The sequence below is a fragment of the Ursus maritimus genome, unplaced genomic scaffold, assembly GCF_017311325.1.
Source record: "Ursus maritimus isolate PB19 unplaced genomic scaffold, ASM1731132v1 scaffold_3, whole genome shotgun sequence".
In the NCBI taxonomy this organism is placed as follows: domain Eukaryota; kingdom Metazoa; phylum Chordata; class Mammalia; order Carnivora; family Ursidae; genus Ursus; species Ursus maritimus.
The window spans coordinates 16,106,361-16,124,931 of record NW_024425563.1 but is presented as its reverse complement, the minus strand read 5'-3'; the positions used below and the strand labels follow the sequence as shown (position 1 = coordinate 16,124,931).

Below are 18,571 nucleotides of genomic sequence, written 5' to 3'. Positions count from 1 at the left end.
CTAATTTTGTGCTGGGAGACACTTCTTTTGTCTCGCTATCAATACCTTGAAATGTCTCCACGCATCAATTAGCCCCCAGTGATCAAGGCGCTAAATGGGCTCAACTGTTTCATCAACTTCACATTTGCCTGGGATCGTGAAACTGCTTCCTTAGGTCAGTAGTCCAAAAGCTCTTCTTGGTAGCGCCTCAATCTCCTCCCAGGCCGGCTGCTCCAACACTCGCAGGCACACGCAGGCACACACCGCCCTTCCCCAGCTGCTAAAGCAACATGCTTACCAACAAGAAAGGTGCTCAGAGGGAAACTTTGATGTCCCGCCCATTGTTCATTCTCCCTCATCCGCCTCCTCTCCGCACCCCCCATGCCACTCCTATTTTTTCCAACGTATCCCCAAACTTACGAAGCAGCTGTTGACATAGATAAAAAGAGTTACTAGCAAAGTGTGTATAAACTAGAGATGTGTGTTCTGTGTGCTTTTGTTAAGGAGAAAGAGGCGTGTCTGTGTGTGTTCACGAGAGGAAGTTTTAGGTTTTGTACTGCAAGTAGGGAAGGTGAATATATTCCTTGCTTTAAAAACGTTGATTAGAAACATCAACTCGGAAGCTAAGTCTCCGGCCAATTAGTAATAAATATCCCCTTATGTACGTGAGCCGCAAGTTCAAGCGCCTGTGCACCGGGCGGTGATGAGAGCCTTCAAAGGAGAGATGGGTTTAAGGTGTGCCTTTTAAACTTCGGATGCGACCGTTTCTAGAGCCAGTCCCGGGCCGGCGGGCAGGACAAGGCGTGTCGCTGCCCTGTGAGGGATTCTCGATGTCCCCCGGCCCCCCGCACCGCACCCACAAAAGCCAGCGGAGAGGCCGCGGCTGGCAAGCCCAGGTGCCGGTGGAGAAGCGGAGAAAGGCAAGGAAACCGAGCCCCGCTGGCTCAGGCACCTCCCTTCCTCTCACTTCTCTCCCGGCCACAGACACACCTCCCCAGGCAGGTTTCACAAAGCGCGAAGCCCCGGCGCGGTCTCGGGCTGGCAGCAGGCACGCGGGGCAGAGGCACGCATGGCACCACCCGAGCTGCTTTCCTCCCGCTCACCGATCCGCACCCTGACTCCCCGACCCCGCTCCCCCCGCCCCCCACCCAGCGATGCCTCCGTTTGGGAGGCAGCACCCTCGCAAAGACTACCGGGCAGCCTCTCGCGCACTCCTGGCGCGGTCCTCGGCTGGCACCCGGACCAGCGGGCGAGGGTGGAGGGAAGGCGGCCGGGGCTGCGGCGGAGAATCGCGCGGCTTCCCACTTACTTGGAGTTGCGAACGCCGCACGCGCTCGTGCTGCCTTTGTTGAGCGGGGCGAGGCTCTGCGCTCGGTCCGGTGCCGGGTGGCCGCTGGCCGCGCGCGGCTGCTGCGCCCTCCCTCCCGGACGGTGATTCCCCGGGGCTCCCGCTCCGGCTCGTCCTGCGCGCGGCGGCCCCCTCGGCGGGATTTGGGACGGGCAGGCGCGGAACCCGATCCGGCGTCGGCCTGCGCTGCGCCCTGCCGGGGAGGGAACGGAAGGCAAATGGAGAAGGGGAGGGATGAGCGGAGCGGGCAGGGCGAGGACGCAGGCTGGGCGAGGGAGGGAGCGCGCCTTTCCCTCGCGAGCTGATTGGGAAGCTCGTTAAAGGCAGGAGTCTCCAGGGCCGCGCTCTCCCCGCAGGAGCGAGCACACGGGTTTGAACCAAGGGGCCCGGAGATGAAACATTGTTTTGTGGGGAGCAGGGACGCACACAACCTTTCTTTGCCAAACTTTATGTCTGACCTGTGCTTTAAGTGGGTGCACGCGCCGGCTGAGCAAAGAGGATCGCTTAAATGGACAGCTGATAGCATTTTAGGATACAATTTTGGCCCCAGACATTTTTGTTTTTAATGATATTCGGGATGAAAAAGCCCAGGCTTCAAAAGCAGCCTTTACTTCCTCCCCACGCGCCACCACCCTGCCCTGCACCCAGCTCCAGTTCCTTCAGCTGTCAGTCCCGTCCCACCTGCGCGTCACAATGTGCGAAGTCCTTTTCTTGCGCTTGTCACCAAGAGTGACAGATGTCTGAAGGTTCCCACTTTCCTTTAGGGGGCTCTTTCCTTTTTTGGCTTCCTTGGTGGCTTGAGTGACCTATTTAGTGACATGCCTTTGACACCCTAGGGTTTAGAGGCTTAATCAATGTAGCTCAAACTCTGGTCCTAGTGAAACTCAGAGGCTGGGCTGCATGGCTTTCTGGATTTCTATTATGTTGCATTGAGAAACAAGGTTAAGGTAATACAGCTGGGGTGGTTTGGATAGCATATAGATGTTTCTGAGACAGATGAGATAAAAGCATTGCATACAATAATTGTGAAGTATAAAACAAAATTCCCCAAACATTTCAGAAAGTAAATATTGAGATTTTCTGATACTCACCAGTTCTTGCCTGCTGCTAGACTTCCTTTTACTTCCTTTCAACTTACATTGGATGGTATCCTCCCACAAATGGTTGCAAAATAGACTTCCATTTTCCACAATCTGAAGTTACATCCCTTCAGGTCAGCTTGATAAATATCTATTAAGTGCTTTATATAACTCTGAAAGGTTACGTTTGCTGAGAACCATACCCAAACCCCCAAATTAGAAGCATTGTTTTGTGGCAAGTAGTTCTCAGAGATTTGGGGCTCTTATGTTGACTGCTACCTGGACAAATGTCCCAGGAAGGTCCCCAGCTAGGGACAAAGAGGTGTCTCTAAAAGTTAGACCTATTAATCAATCAACCAATCTTTTTTTTTTTCAAAAGGGGAGGCATCAGAAATTCACTTACAAACCTCCCGTCTATTCCTATACCCAAACTCTTCATACACACGCCACATAGCATCCTAAAGCGGAAATAAATGAATAAGGAGCTGTGTCCCCTCCACACACAGACTTCATGTTGGCCCTTTCCCACTTGGGAATCCATTTTCCCAGTGATGAAGCAATGTTTGTTTTAGTGTGATTTCACCTGTGGAAGTTGAGGAGGAATGCACCTTTTTATTATTTTTATTTTGCCAAGGCTCTTTTCTGAAAGAGATTTCTCGACATTCACCATCACTCCTGGAGATTAGAGTTTCTAGGCCTTTAAACAAGGGGTTATCCATTTTCTATTTCTTCCTAAACTTTATCTTAACATTTACAAATGTAACATGTTGCTACCGGCCATTATGGTGCTTATACTATGGGGTTGATAAGTAAGCATGATAGCCATGACTTCCACTCCATTACATGTCTTATATCAAAAACTATAACCCTTTATTCAATTCATATTTTTAAAATATAATGGAAGAGTAAAGAATTTTTTTAAAGGAATAGCAGTCTCTGCGGTTGAAACTAGTCATAAGTTACTTCAAGCCAGCATTTATACCAAAGTTCAAGTAGAAGATATTTTCAGCCGCACTCCGAAGCATTCACCTCCAGATCCAACCTTCATCCTGTAGCCTCATCCTGGGTCTGCTGATTCAAGATTTCAACTCATTCTGTTCTTTTAGCCCACAGCCTTGGAAGACTCAAGTTTTTAAGTGAATGGAGCCATGAACAAAAACAGATGAAAACCCCTCTTGTGCTAGAGCTTGAATTTTTGTTTACACAAACAAATTTAATTAACTAATTAAATTTTTAAAAGATGTGAGGAGTGCCATGGGGTGGGGGAGACAATGAAGGAAGATAAAATTGCCAATTTGTAAGGAGGAAAGGCTCCTGGGGTGAAAATTGAATGAAAACTTAAAAGAATTGAAGAAGTTGGCCAAGTAAATATTTGGGAGGAGACTACCAGGCAAAGGTATCAGTCAGTGCAAAGGCCCTGAGGTCTGACCTTGCCCCATGGTTAGAGGACCAGGAAGGAGGCCACTGTGGCAGGAACTCAGTGAGTGGAGATAGGCATCCAGGCCAGGTTAGTAACGGGCCAGATCATGCACGGCCTTTGTCTAATGTAAGGAATTCTACATTTGCTCTAAATGAGGTGGGAAGCCTTTGAGAGTGGCAAACTCTGACTGATTTGCTACGGTCTCTCTGTGTTGAACAGACCACAGGTGGACAAGGACGGAAGCAGAGGTTCCAAATAGGAGCCTACTGGAGGAATCTGCTGTCTGAACTTCTTCTCCCTGTTTCTTGTGAAAAAATAGCTAACTGCAGACACACCGTCTCTGCCCCCAGACACACTGTCTCTGCCCCAGACACGCCCCAGCGGTTGCTTCAGCTTGCTGATGCTCGCCCTCCCTGCCAGCGGCCAGCCTCTCCAGCTGTAGTGAATGATCCCCTGCGTGAGGGCTACAAGGCTCGATTATAACCCATGCAAGACAATCTGAAACCGTAGAAATCATAACATGTCCTAGGGGTGTTTTGAAAATGAGGCCACTGATTTTGCAGTGACAAATACAAGGAGAAGTGTGATCAGCACGGAGTGAAAAAATGTGAGGGAACCGGATGAAAAACTTGTCATGTGTCTCTCGGTTTGCCTACTTGGCAGAATGTTTAGATTTGCGACTACCATTCCGAGCACTGCAATGTCCCTAGAATGCAAAAGGACGAGTCATGACATCAGGCTCACACCGTTTGATCGAAGTCCCACTACACCTCCTCTCTCTGAAATATTCCCAAGGTCCTAAGATAAAACTTTATTGTTTTGGTCACTGTAACTAGATTACAAAATATACTTCTCCATTAGGTAATTTTCGTAATGCTTCTGCTTTCCTCTTTTTTTTTTTTTCCATTTAAAAAAAAACACAGAAAACTCAACTAAAATGGCTTGAATATTTTGGGACTTTATCTCAAACAGGACAGGTTGGTAAAGTCAGTGTTTCAAAGTCTTCAAGGACCCAGGTGTTTCCATTGTTTGACTGTGCATCTTCAATTTGTGAACCAAGGCTTTGCAGGATAGCTTTGAGGAGCTTCAGGCCTCTTTGGCGTGAAGTAAATAAGGCCCAGGTGGGTGGAGGGATGGGGTCCTCAGGTGATGGGCATTAAGGAGGGCACTGGTTGTAATGAGCACTGGGTGTTATGTGCAACTGCTGAATCACGAAATCCTCCCCCTGAAACTAATAACACACTGTATAGTAACTAAATTGAATTTAAATCAAAAATTTAAAAAAAGAAAGGTAAATCAGGCGCAAACCCAGTGGAGAATAGATCCAGCCTCCCCAGTCACATGGCCACACAGAACATGCCAGCAAAAGGAAGAGGGTAGAACAGATTCGGGGAGCAACCAACAATGCCTGTAAATTTTATAAATTTACACTTTTATCAGTCAAGCTGCTATGAGTCTCAGTAGCTCGACTTAAGCCCCCCAATCTTTTCTCTTTCATCAAGAGCGGCGAAAATACCAAGGTTCTTAACTGGCAAAGCTGAGGAGCAGGCCTTGGGCCTTCTCCACGCTCACCCAGCAAATCAAGCCTGAAATACCCAAAAGAGTTTGAGCACAAGAGTTACAAGAAAACTAAGTGTACAGACCAATACCCCCCAGGAGCATAAATGCAGAGGCCCTTAACCCGTATCATCAAATGAGTGCCAGTAATGTGTAAAAGAGTAGGACTGTATGCACATGGGTGTTTATCCTTGGAAAGCAAGTTTGGTTTTCCATGTGAAAATCAAATAGCATAGTTCACTATATTAGCAGGAAAATTAGAGGAACAAAAAGAACATGGTTACATACAGAGGAAAAAGCATTTGAAAACATTTAACACCCATTCATGATAAAAGTCTCAGCAACTCAAGAATATAACTGAATATCCTTGTTCTGATCAGACCTATCTGCAGAAAGCCCCCAGCTACTGTGACACTTACTAGTGAAAGTGAATTCTTTCCATCAAAGATTAGGAACGAGGCAAAAATCACCATTGCTATAACTGTTATTGGATATTGTACTGGAGATCTTAGCTGGTAAAATAAGGCCAGAAAAAAAAAGAAATAAAAATAATGGAAAGAGGTACTATTGTCTTTATTCTCATATGGCATGAGCGTATATACATAAACAATTGTCAGTAATTCACAGAGAAGCTTCTAGAACTAAGTGCCCTTAGCTAGATACAAGTTCAAATTATAAAAATCCATTTTGTTTCTATATTCTAGCAATTAATCATTGGAAAAAGAAATATTAAAAAATGTATCTCAAAAGTATGAACAAGTAGTGAGATAAGTTTAAGAAAACATGTCCAAGGCTTAGACACTGAAAAAACACCAAATATTTCTGATGGAAGCTGTGGAAATAAGTGGGAGAGACTCATTATGTTCATCAATCTGAAATTTTAACACTGTTAAGATGCAAATTTGCTCCATATTTATCTACAGATTCGGTATAATCCAAACCAAATGCCAATGGATCTTCTAATAGAAATTGACAAATTGGTGCCCACATTTCTATGGCAGTGCAAGGATCTCAACCAGCAAAACATTTAAAATAAAGAACGAAGTTGGAGGACTCATACTGCTTGGTATCAAGCCCCAGTATAAAGCAAAAACAATCAAGATTATTGTGCAATATTGGCATCAAAATAGACTTTTAGATCAATGGAGAACAAAACCATCAATTTACAAATAGACTCAAACATATTTCATGGGGATAAGATTGTCATTCCAAATGGTTCCCCAAAGAACTGGATAATCATTGAAAAAAATAAATTTTGACACTGTAGAGAAACTCAAAATGGATTGTGGACCTAAGTGTAAAAGCAAACGCTATAAAATTTCTAGGGAAAATAATAAGAGAAAATCTTTGTCACCTTAGAATAGGCAAAGGTCTCCTAGAAAAAATATGAAAAACACATAAATTATTATTAAAACATTGCTAAAGTGAATTTCATAAAAATAACATTTTGTACTTTGGAAGTCACCGTTAAAAATAAAAATAAGGCAATCCTGAGCATGCAAATATTCTCAAATACATGTCTGACAAAGATCGTGATCCAGGAAATTAAAGATTTCATGTAACTGAATAATCAGAAGTCAATCAACGCAATTTAAAAAATGGTCTCCACAGACACTTCACAGAAAAAAACCCACAAATCCCAATAAGCATAAGAGAAAATGCTTCCCATCATTTTCCTGTCAAGGAAATGCAAACCAAAACCCCAACGAGATACTACCACATACCTACTGAAAGAGCTAAAATTAAAAAGACCAACAATCCCAAGTGCTGGTGAGAATATAAAATGGCACAACCGCTTTGGAAAACAGTTTGGCAGCTTCTCATAATAAACATACATCTACCCTCTGATGGAGACTTTTCGCTGTTGGCTATTTACTCGAGTTAAATACGTATAGGTGTCCCGCACAAAAGGGAACACATAAATGTCCATCTCATCCTTATTTATAATAGCCCCAAATTGGAAATTCATCAGCTGATGAATGTGTTAATAAAATCTGGTCGATCCATTCAGTGAGATATTAGTCAGAAATAAAAGAATAAATATTGATACATGTAACAACATGGATTGACTTCAGAAACATTACACTGAGCAAAACAAGCCAGACACTTCTGAGCACATACTGTATGATTCTATTATATGAAATTCTAGAAAAAGCACACCTAGTCTACATTGACAAAAAACAGATCAGTGGTTTGTACCTGTGACTTCAAGTTGAGGTTGGGGAGAGTTTAGTATAATCAATATTCTATTGATGTGTTTACATAGAAATACACATTTGCCAAAAATCATCAAGCTGTATGCTTAACGTGGGTACGTTTCATTTTATACAACTAAAATTATTAGATGTGCCTCAATAAAGTTGACTTACAAAGTTAAATAAAGAGATAGCATGGTATAGTGTTCAACAGCATTGGCTGGAGTCAGATCGCCTGGTTTCAAAGCCTGGGTCTCTCACTTACTGGTGGGATGCCCTTTCGTTAGTTACTTTACCCCTCCGTGCCTTGGTTTACCATTTGTGTAGTGAGGGTAATGACAATACCTGCCTTCTAAGTTTGCTGAGAAAATGATGCTTTTAACATGTTTAGTACATTACTTGCTAATTACTAAACACTCTATCGTCGTTTGTTACATTCACAAAGAAGCTCCCAAATCCCCACACGAAATTCTGGGCCAGACCCTGCATGAAATTGGGAATAGTTCCATGTCAAAACAAGCCATATCCTAAGACTCAAAAATCAACTCCTTTATTTTAAGAAATCCATTTCTCTTTGCTTATGACCCGAAGTAGATTGCCAACTGCAGTTATTAATAACTGATATCCAGCTGATAGTTAACCCAGAAGGATGTCTGCAGCGGCGTTCTGCTTTAGGACCCGCTCATGCAGGCAGCTGGGGATATACGAACCCAGTGCCACGTGTGAAGACGTGTACCATGTCCTCAAAGCACTTCTGCATACATACTGATACAAGCATAGGAGTTTATCGTAAAAGGTGGTTTTCTCAGTTCAGAGGAAGAAGGATCCACATCAAAGGTTAGGGGAAAAAAACACAATAGAAATGGAAGGATGTATACTGGGTTTTGAAGAATGGGTTTAAAGAAGTGTGGCGGGTAGAGTCAGAGACAAATGATTTGAGCGGTGAAACCCACGATGTCCAGCAACTTCATAGACCCCTTTGGCTGAAGCAAGGGGCTAGGTCCACAGCAGACCTGAGCTGCAGTGAGGTTCACGTGGAGCAGATCTGGAATTTGCCTTTGTGGTGGGCGGACAGAGACATGGAGGCTTCTAAAACAGACTGACACGGTTCAGGTCATATTCAGGAAGAGTGATGTATAAAGTATGGAGGGAGCCTCAGCGAAAGAAAACCTACTAAGGGCTTGTCATCTCAACAATCTCTCATTCTAGAACCTAAGCTCTGATGGCATCCGGTAAAATTTATTTGAAGGGCATCATCTAAACTTTGGCCTTTAACAACGCACTTCATTTCTTATCGTCTCCAATGAGTTATTTCTACTGTAGCCGGTAGCCGTCCCCCGTGCCCTCGGTGTACAGCGTGGGCTCTCGCTCTGTTCTGCAAGAGAAGGTCTTCCCTGCCCTGCATTTCCCTACACCCTACCCTTCCGTCAAGGTCCTCCTGTACCACGAAGCCTTCCAGAATGACACAGCCACACGGACCTGCCCCATCACCATCGCCACCTCTCTCAGAGTTCATAGTTCATTTATCAAAACAACAACAACAACACCCAGCGAGTTGTCCTTTTGAGGAATGCAGATACAATATGGGGTTAAAATGAAGAGCGAAATTCCCTCTAGCTGCTGCTGATTAGTTTCAGACTTCGAATAAATCAGGGATGGCTCTCGACCCTAATTTTCTTATCTCTAAAATAGAGTAGGACCAGGAATCTTCAAGCTTCCTGCCGTTCTGGGTGTGGGATTAGACATTTTATTATAGTTTTAGGAGTTTGGAAGCCCTAACGTGCATTCACAGCAAAAGAAATCCATCTTTCTTTTAATTTCCCCTCTTAAGCAGTGCCGTCCCCAAGGGATACGCAACTCCACTCCCTTTGAATAATATAAGTTTCACAAAGACTTCCACATACATTTTCTCATTGGATACACATCAGGAACCCTAAAAGGATGGATATCATTATTACTACCTTATAGCTGGGGAAGCAGAAGTTTAATCCAATAATGAGGAGAGAGGAGGGTGACAGCTTTTCATAAAAGCATCTATACCTCCTCTCTCCCCACCCTTCACTGACTCCCTCTGCCACTCGGCTGGTTCCAGAAAATGTATGTATTTCATATCTGAGATTAGTTTCTCACTAATGACAGTTCTGTAATATAACGAAAACCTTATGCACGTGTACTCCGTTTAGACCTTAAGACTTTAATACTTCCTTTCTTGTATCGAAAGGTTTTTTTTTGTTTTTTGTTTTTTTGGGTTTTTTTTAGGAGAATCAGGCAAAGAGATGTGAGCCTGAGTCATTTTGTTATGATATGTTGGGGCTCTGTGGTTTATTTTAAGATCGGTTGCTATTTAGCAATTCATAGTCCTAGTTTTATTTTGGAAATGACTTTCAGTTTCCATTGCATATGAATATTTAAGACAAGATGATTATTATTTGAGACCAAAGTTTACTCTTTGGAACTCAGCAGAACATTTTCTGAGATTCGAGTAGAATGTGGCTCCGGGACCTATTAGTACAGATTGACTCTGCCCAGCATCCACCAGCTACCCGCGCACAAGCACGCGATTACGCACACACACGCAAAGGACGGAAGGAAAGCTATACACGCAGGCGCACACGAACACACACGTCTAGCAGTGGAAGGAAATGCGCCCGCAAATTCTGTTTATCAAAATTGCTGCTCCTTGAGATGAAATTTCAGAAGTCATTAGTTCATTCAGGAGGGAGAAAGCAAAAGAGGCCTTAAGATACTGAATACCTTGTTTGTCCAAGGTTAACCCGCAATATCTTATGTCTATAAAGCAGTTTTCCTCTCAAGGACATACCAGACTATCCATTTCCTGCTAAATGGGCATAACGAAATAGATACAGATGTTGGATTGCTAAGTTGGAAATGGAAATTTTCTTCTTACTCCGAGGGGTACCAGAGCTCCGAGTCTGCAGTCATTTCTGCTTCTGCTGTCTCCCCCTGCACTCCCACACGGGATTGGGTTGTGCATGAAAAGGGAGATTCTGTGACTAATATCAATGAGACAAAGCAATGAAAGCTCTCTAATCCCTGGGCCGGGCGCCAGCCATCCCACTGTACGGGGCCATTGGCCAGAAATCCCACTGTATGCTGGGCCCCAAGCCAACCAGGACTGGATACAATGAATTTCACAGCCACCTTTTCAGAGCTGACAGCAAATGTCGGGGCACCAACAGCCTTTGATAAGAGCTCCAACTTTCTCTCTAACATTTCTACCCAATAATAATAAAGCTTTTTTTATTTATAAAGTGGTACTCTCTTGAAGATTGCTTAGTGCTTTTAGAGACACAAACTCATTCATCTCAATGCTTATAGTGAGAAGGGGTGGGGCTGGTGGCCAAGACTGGGAAATCAATATTCTCTTCCTGCTGAGAGAGAGAGAGAGAGAGAGAGAGAGATTACTTTATGCAACAGTTGATGCTATCATTGAAATTTCTAGACAAAGCCTCACATGAATATTCTTCCTTAAATTAAATGTGTTGCTGTGTGATTCTTAATGAGTTGTTTACTTAGAATACCTTCTCTCCTCTTAAGACTGGGGGCTTTTGAAAGGCCAAACACATACACAAACCAGTTAATACTGGCACCCTTCGTGGAACTTTCTGGCTGTTTCAGATTTAAATATTGATTTCTTTCTCTCACTCTCCCTGTCTCTTCACAACGGCAGCAGCTGTCAGGAAGTTGGGAACTTTGTGCCAAGAAAGCACCCAGGAGAATACGAACGCCATTAAAATATTTTTTACCTTTTACTGTATTGTTGTTTTCCAAAGCTCTTGAGAAGCTCGCTGGAGATCGGGTAACCAAGAAGGGCTGTGCTTCCACTGGGGAAACATTGGATCTGATTTCCATTAGGGATTCTGAATTATTTAGTGGGACTCGAGTGCCCCAATCAGCTGGTTTCTGAGTAGTTGCCTCTCGGCATCCATTCACATCCGGTGTGTTCTGAGGCCTTCTCTTGAAACTAGAGCATTCACAATTGGTCACTTCATTTTCATTTTCGATGGTGTAGAAAAAAACCCTACTTTCTAAGAATTAGGTTGACTATAATACATATCTTGTATGCAAAGGGAGGCCTAGAATATCGAAAATTTGAATAATTGCGACTACCTCACTTAATCACCACCCCCTTCTCATTTCCAAATCCTGTCATAATGTATTCTGGCATGTAATTTCCAGATTTTGCATTTTTTCAAACTGTAAATGAACAGGAATTGCTGTAAGAAGTTAAATTTCTAGCCCTCACGTTACCTTGCTGACTCATCGGTTTGTGTTTAATGGATTGACATTTTTGATTGACAACGGTAGAAATTCCAGTGGAATTCCAGACAAGAAAAGAAAAGGTTGGGCTGAAGGGAGAAGCCAATGTATGGATACATATATAGATAGATACCCCTTTTTATTTCTTGTATGTTAGAAAGAAATCAAAATGGAGCCATGGCCACTGACCACCCACTACAGATCTGCCTTTTTTTTTTCATTACTTAGCATGCTTAGAAGGAGATTGTAGCGAACACGTCTGACAAGATGAGCTTGGGTCAGGTCTATGGATAACTTTGCCAACATTCACATGGAAGTTAGAGTTTATTATACTGTTATAGGCATTCCTTGATATGTTGTAAGCCAAGAAGGACCATGTATCGGATTTCCATTTTAAAGGTCTGGCCCTGGCTGCCTGGAGGAGGAGTGAAGAGGGAGTGAGGATAGGAGTTGAGATAATCCAGCTGGGAAATCATGGAGGTTGAGTAAGTAAGCCAGCAATGATGGTGGAGGGACAGCAGATTAGAGAGGGAATAACGGACAAGAAGCAGTAGATGATTGGCTATGGAGGGTAAAAGGAAAAAATGATCAGAAATAACCCGTAGGAATCGAGCTTTGTGGATAGAGGTGCCAAACTTTGAGACAGGGAACAGGACTCGACAACCGGAAACGAGTCCACCCACAGAAATGCTGAGTTTGGAAGTTTATGTGAGATCCAAGTGGCGAGTGCATTATTTAAGCAGGATTTAAAAGAAGTATATACCATGGCGCAGATTGACAATTTTAAATTCACTTTTTATGTATTTTCAAAGCATGATCTAAGCCTCTGGGCCCCTCGCTTCGATTAGTCCATTTAGAATGCCTCTCTAAATCAGTTCGCGTTAGAAGCTCTCAACCCTGTAATAAAAATCTTCCCAAACTAGAGTTTGCCCTTTAAAAGGGGGTGCTTAATTGTCGATGCTTCCATTTCCAAAGTGTAAAGGAGAAACATTGCTAATGACTAATTCTTGCACTTCGCCCCCACTTGGAAGTAACCATATTTTGGAGGTTCCTTAGATCAAAGTGATTAGGGAAACAGGAAGTTGTGCCTTTGTTTAAATAAAAACCTGGTTATCTGCTACACAAGGGGCAAAGTTGGTCGCTTAACTAAGCCTTCTTTTCCACCCCAAACCCCCTTCCTGAGTGCCCTTCTCTTATCCGTTTAAACAATTATTCTCATGAACATTTAGTACATTTGTAACCAGATTTTTGCTATTGGCCAAGGCCTAGAATTTCGATACCTTAAATCCTGCTCGCTTCTTGTTTTGTGTTGGATGCTTGCGAGTCTTCTTTCTTGTCTTGTTGTTTTCTTTGTTTTGGGGTCTCTGTGCACACGAGTGAGAGAATCAGAGTCATCCTAACTTCTGTTCCAGTCCCCTACCCCAGCTCGTGGACATTTTTTGAGGATTGCTTTTATGTGTGTAGGGCTGGGTATCGTCTCTGGTTCCTTTTACGTCACCGTCTTGTATCCTGTTCTCCAAACTTCCCTTACGTGACACTAATTTTGGTCCCATCCTACTCAGATGAGTCAGGGAGAGGTTGGTAAGTAGAAAGCAGTGGTTGACTTGTGCATAATATCTAAAGGATTGGAGTAACTGACTACTTAGAAGAAACTTGGCACCAGTGGGAATTTTGTCAAAAAGGAAGAAGGAGTCTATTTGAGAAGTAAATACAGAATAAAGTTTTCCTAAAAAACTGAAAAAGTACAAGCTGATATCAAGGAGATGACTATAAAGTTGAATATTTATTTTGCCAATTCAGGAGTATGTATGTAATAACAGGCCATAATCATCTTCATCTTCCAGGCACTGGGGTAAGCAATTTACAAAGATCCCATGTAATTCTCACAACAACCCCATGAGGTAAATGACTCATTATCCTTATTTTTCAGATGAAATCACACAGCTTGAGGTGGTCAAGTTGGGGTCTGAGCCAGGTCTGACCTAGAATGTACTCTGACCTTTGGTCATCATCTTCCCAGGCTTTTCGTTATCTTTTTGCCACATGACATCACATTTTGGTCTGTGGGAAGTGAATCATTACGGTTGTTTACCTTTTGAAACTAAACTGTTAGAGAAAAATCATGATGGAATTCAGATGAGAAGATACATTTCTGTCCTCAGTGTGGCTTCCATTTTTAGGAATAGTTATGAATGCTTTTAGCTTCAAATAACAGAAAACCTGTCTAGCAATGTCTCACATTATAAGACTTCTAGAAATCTGTGGTCTTTGGCAGTGGTTCAGTGTCTCCGAGATATCAGAGCCCATTTGGTGTCTCTGCCACGCTCTTGTCCCGCCTCTCGTGTCTCACAAGATGGCTACATCTCAAGAGTGGTGCTCAGTAGAGGGTCTCTCCTTGAGTATCTCCTTCATGTGGGGAAAAAAATAAATCCTTCCAAGGCCTCTGGAAAACCCCTCCTTGCATGCTATTAGCCATGACAGGGTCAGATGTGAACTTTCCTGGAAGAAAGATTGAGTAAGTCAGAGATATGATTTTTTCAGCCTCTGGAATGGGAGTTGGGCAGCGGAGATGGAGTTTGCAGAAGGCAGACATCTGCACCAACTACTTCATGGCCCAGGCGGACTTTCTCCCCTGGTATGATGAATAAACCATAATCACATGATCTCTTCCTCTGAAGACTGAACACTCTTACCTGCATTTACCTGGGTTTTATTGATTTGTTTTGTTTTTCTAATGCTGGATTCAGCTCCTTTATGTGTACTGAGTTCTAGCAACGTTTTAATTTCCTGTTTCAATTACCACAGGCTTGATAAAAAGCTGTTGTGTGGAAAAATAGTTCTTTTCCTTTTCATCTCCATCAGGTTACTTACTTCTGCCTGTGCAAACAGTCTGTAAGCAGTTCTGTTCTGTTCCTGAGACTTTTCATTTTCTATTTAAGTCTCTTCAGAGTTCTTTGTTGATCTCACTATATAAACTCAGAACTCCTTAGCAGGATCTGCTGATAACTGGTTCGTGTTTCAAGCACTTTCTCTGTCATAATGTTTAGAATAAGAAAACACTTAGAGCCTAAGATAGACTCCCAATAAGTGATACTAAGCCCTCATTCAGCCAAATATTTTTATCTCTAACAGTGGCACAAAAGATGTGTGTGTGGCCAAATGTTATTAAAGGCGGAATTTATGCTAAAGATTCTTTTTCCTGACCGGCCAATCACACATCTCTTGCTGATGAATTTTTTAGACCCCAGTTGTTCCAATTCATAGTTCTTTTCCACTTCCAGGGTGGGAAGACTTGAGGAAACAACGTGCGATGCCATCCTGTGTGCTGTGTCCTTCTAGAAGCCATAATACATAGCCCACTAGTCCTTCCATATGAACCATACTTCCAATATCAGATTTATCATTAATAAAAGCAATATTTTGGGCTCTCATTTGCTTTGTTCTGTTTTATTTGTATTTATTTTTAATGTCTCAATTGGCTTGGAACTTGAACAGTAAGGTGGCGTGTTATTTAGTGACTCTTTGAACCCAATCGATAAGCAATTTGTGATCATAATTCCTTTTCTTTCACACAATACTTATCTGAATTTATACAAGCTACTTAAATCCTAAACCTTGGTTTTTCTCATTTATAAAATGGGATTACTAGTAGGTACTTACTCCAGAAGGTTGTAATGAGGATGAATAATGAGAAAATGAATATAATGTGTACTCACAGCAGATCATGGAGTATAAAAGACATTCAATAAGTGGTCATCTCTTTCTGTCCTTTATATCAGAAGATGAATAATGCATATAATATAATTAAAAAGTGCAGGAGGGCCACATCATCTGAGTATAATTAGAACCTGGAAAATATCTTTTTAGATAAGTGACCAATGTTTCATAGTAAATGCGGATTGTTATATTGAAGAATAAAATGAAAATATTTATACTATTTAACAAATTTAGATTATAATTAAAAATACACACTAATTATTAACCCAAAGAATACATCAAATACTAATTTATTTTTTACATTTTGTTTCTGTTTTTCCAACAAATTGCATGACAATATAATATGCCTTACTTCACATTTTAAATCTGAAGCATGATTATATTTACAATAATATATAAAGCTGTCATCAGTTTTCCAAGATTCCCTCCTGCCCCTTGCTATTCAATTATTCTCATTTCCAGAAACTATACCGCCATTGTTCTCTATCTTTTAAAAGTTCTGTGATGGGTTTCTATAATTTATTTTCCTTGTATTATGTTGTATTATTAGGATATTACAGTTCAACAGTTGAAGATAGATGCTAGAATCAGGAATGAAAGGCTAAGTAGAGACTAATTTTGCTGGGGGTGTGTTCAAAAGCTAATGGTCCTATGCCACCTCAACTCTTGATCTATGCATTTGCAACCATGGGAACCTGAATAGTGAAGTCTTGAATAACTAGGATATTACTGGTCAACTATCTTAAGTTTATTGTAAACTGGATAAAATATGTCATAAACAGTTGGGATCTTTTTAACCTCAAAGATGTATCTTAAGAACCTACAGTATGGAATAACTTTTAGTAGCTTATCTAACCTCAAATTTCCTTGATCCCATGGCTGGAGGCTTATCAGACTGGCATACCTGGGGTTTAGAAACTCACGAATGATTGGTGTGCATTATCTTCCCCAAGAACCTAAGGTAGGTCTTCATTAGGGCCAAAAACTCCTCTAAATCATTGAGTGAGTGGTTTTTTATAAAAAAGAAGGAAGAGCAGAAGGTAAAAAGGGAAGGAGAGAAAGAGCAGTGAGGGGGAAGGAAGCAAGAAAGCAAAGAAAGAAGGGAGGGAGGGAGGAAAGGAGGAAAGGAGGGAGGGAAGGAGGGAAGGAAGGAAGGAAGGAAGGAAGGAAGGAAGGAAGGGAGAAAGAAAACAAATAAGTTCAAGTGCCCTGAAAGCTTGGGACTGCAAGTCCTTCAATGTCCATCAAGACTTGGAGCAGAGTTCTCAATCAGGGGTCACTGAGGCCCAAAAACTCTATATTAGGGAGTGACTGCAGATACAACTGCTTCTTTATGAGGCGAGAAAGTAACTGGAAGCTATTTTCCTACTGAAGTTTCTCAGTCCTTCACCTCACCTTTCCTCTCAAAGACTTGATTATCAGCATAAAATATGTCCTCTGATATGGATGTCGCCATGGATCTCACAGCTTTAGATGAGCATTAGCAGAAAAAGTACAGTAAAGCAAACAAATTAATTCACATTAATTTAGCATTAACTATGTTCCAGCGTTGTTAACAGCAGTCTGTGTCCATGAAAGTGTTGGAAACCACTGGAGTCAACATAATGCAGATACTGGGAGAATCATGAGGCTTGAATTCTATTCCTAGTTTAACTTTTGTGGATTCCAGGGTTTTTTGTTTTGTCTTAATTTTCAAAGCAGAGAGTTTGAAAATACAAATAAATACCTTGTAAGGACTGTCCAACTCCACAATTCTGATTCTATAGTGTAGTATGAGCCACTTCGATGAACAAATTCAATTATTGGTGGGCTAAAAAATCACATAACTATTCCCCCTCCTGTCTTCACTAACATAAGGGAATGGATCACAAATGGTCAAGCCAATCGGGCTTTGTCATTTCAGATACCGAGACTCTGATTCAGTTATCCATGGCTATGTTTCAAACCGCCCAAAACTTTGTGGCTTTAAAAATCAGCAATCGTTTATTTGCTCATGATTCTGCAGTTTGGACTGGACTCGTCAGGGCAGCTCTACTCTGCCACACACTGGGACTAGACCATCCGAGATATCCTGTTCAATCACACGTTGGGTGGATGCCTCCACTGGGGTGGCTGAAACAGATCAGGGCTGACTAGACATCTTTCTCTCTCTGCATGTCTCCCCATGTGGCTAAGTTGGGATTTGTCCTAATGGTGCTGGGTCCCCAGAAAGCAGACCAGAGGGATAAACCCCAGGGGACAAGTGACTATGAAACCACTATTTGCCTCACACCAGCTAAAAAGGACATTAGCAAAGGGGACAAACACAGAGTTAATGTGGAAGGGGATTATACAGGACATTAAGATCAGGAGGCAGGGTTCATTGGGGCCATAAAATAACAGTTGACCAGAAATCCCAGTATGGGATCCCAGTATGGGATCTCTGGTTCAATTTATACTAGTGAGGAGACTGGAACAGCTTCTGATCCAGGCTCCCACAGCCTATGTTTTATTCCTTGAAAATAAAAATTACAATATAACTAATAAATTTCTGAAAGATTCATTTTTTCTTGAGTGGAGCTATTAAATCAAGTGACTAGGACATTATTCCAGCACAAACCACATGGACGATATTTAGTATTTGTTGTCCATCCAACCTTTACTCCCTACTTCTTTTTAGACAAGATAAATAGAATGAAAAATATGAGTTGGGTTTGGGTCAGAGCAAGAAAATTCCATTCCTTCAGTATCACCCTACTCCTGACAACCTAAATGGCCATTTCGCATTTGGTAATTAAGCCTGTACTTTTTACCAGAGGCTACTGCTAGCAGAGTTGAGACTCTCACTCCTGATTGCCTCTGTCAGAGGAATGAGTGTGTCGTTGGCAGACCGAGCAGCTGTAATCTCTTCCTGCAATGAGCCAGCAGCTCAATGAGCCGGCGCAAACTGCTGCTATTGATTTTTCTATACAGATAATTAAAAACAGCTTGTATGCCTGTATTTCATACCCATCAT

At 42.2% G+C, this 18,571-nt stretch overlaps 1 protein-coding gene across 2 annotated transcripts in view; it reads right to left on the bottom strand.

Annotated features, from left to right (window-relative positions):
* The window catches only part of PTN (pleiotrophin), a 99,101-nt gene extending 97,581 nt beyond the window's left edge, over positions 1-1,520 (bottom strand). Inside the window, exon 1 of one of the 2 annotated variants that reach the window (XM_040643962.1) lies at positions 1,289-1,520. The gene's annotated coding sequence lies outside the window, so the exon portion shown is untranslated. The remainder of the gene's footprint in view (positions 1-1,288) is intronic. The other variant, XM_040643961.1, reaches the window with a different exon arrangement.
* Positions 1,521-18,571: the final 17,051 nt, after the last annotated feature.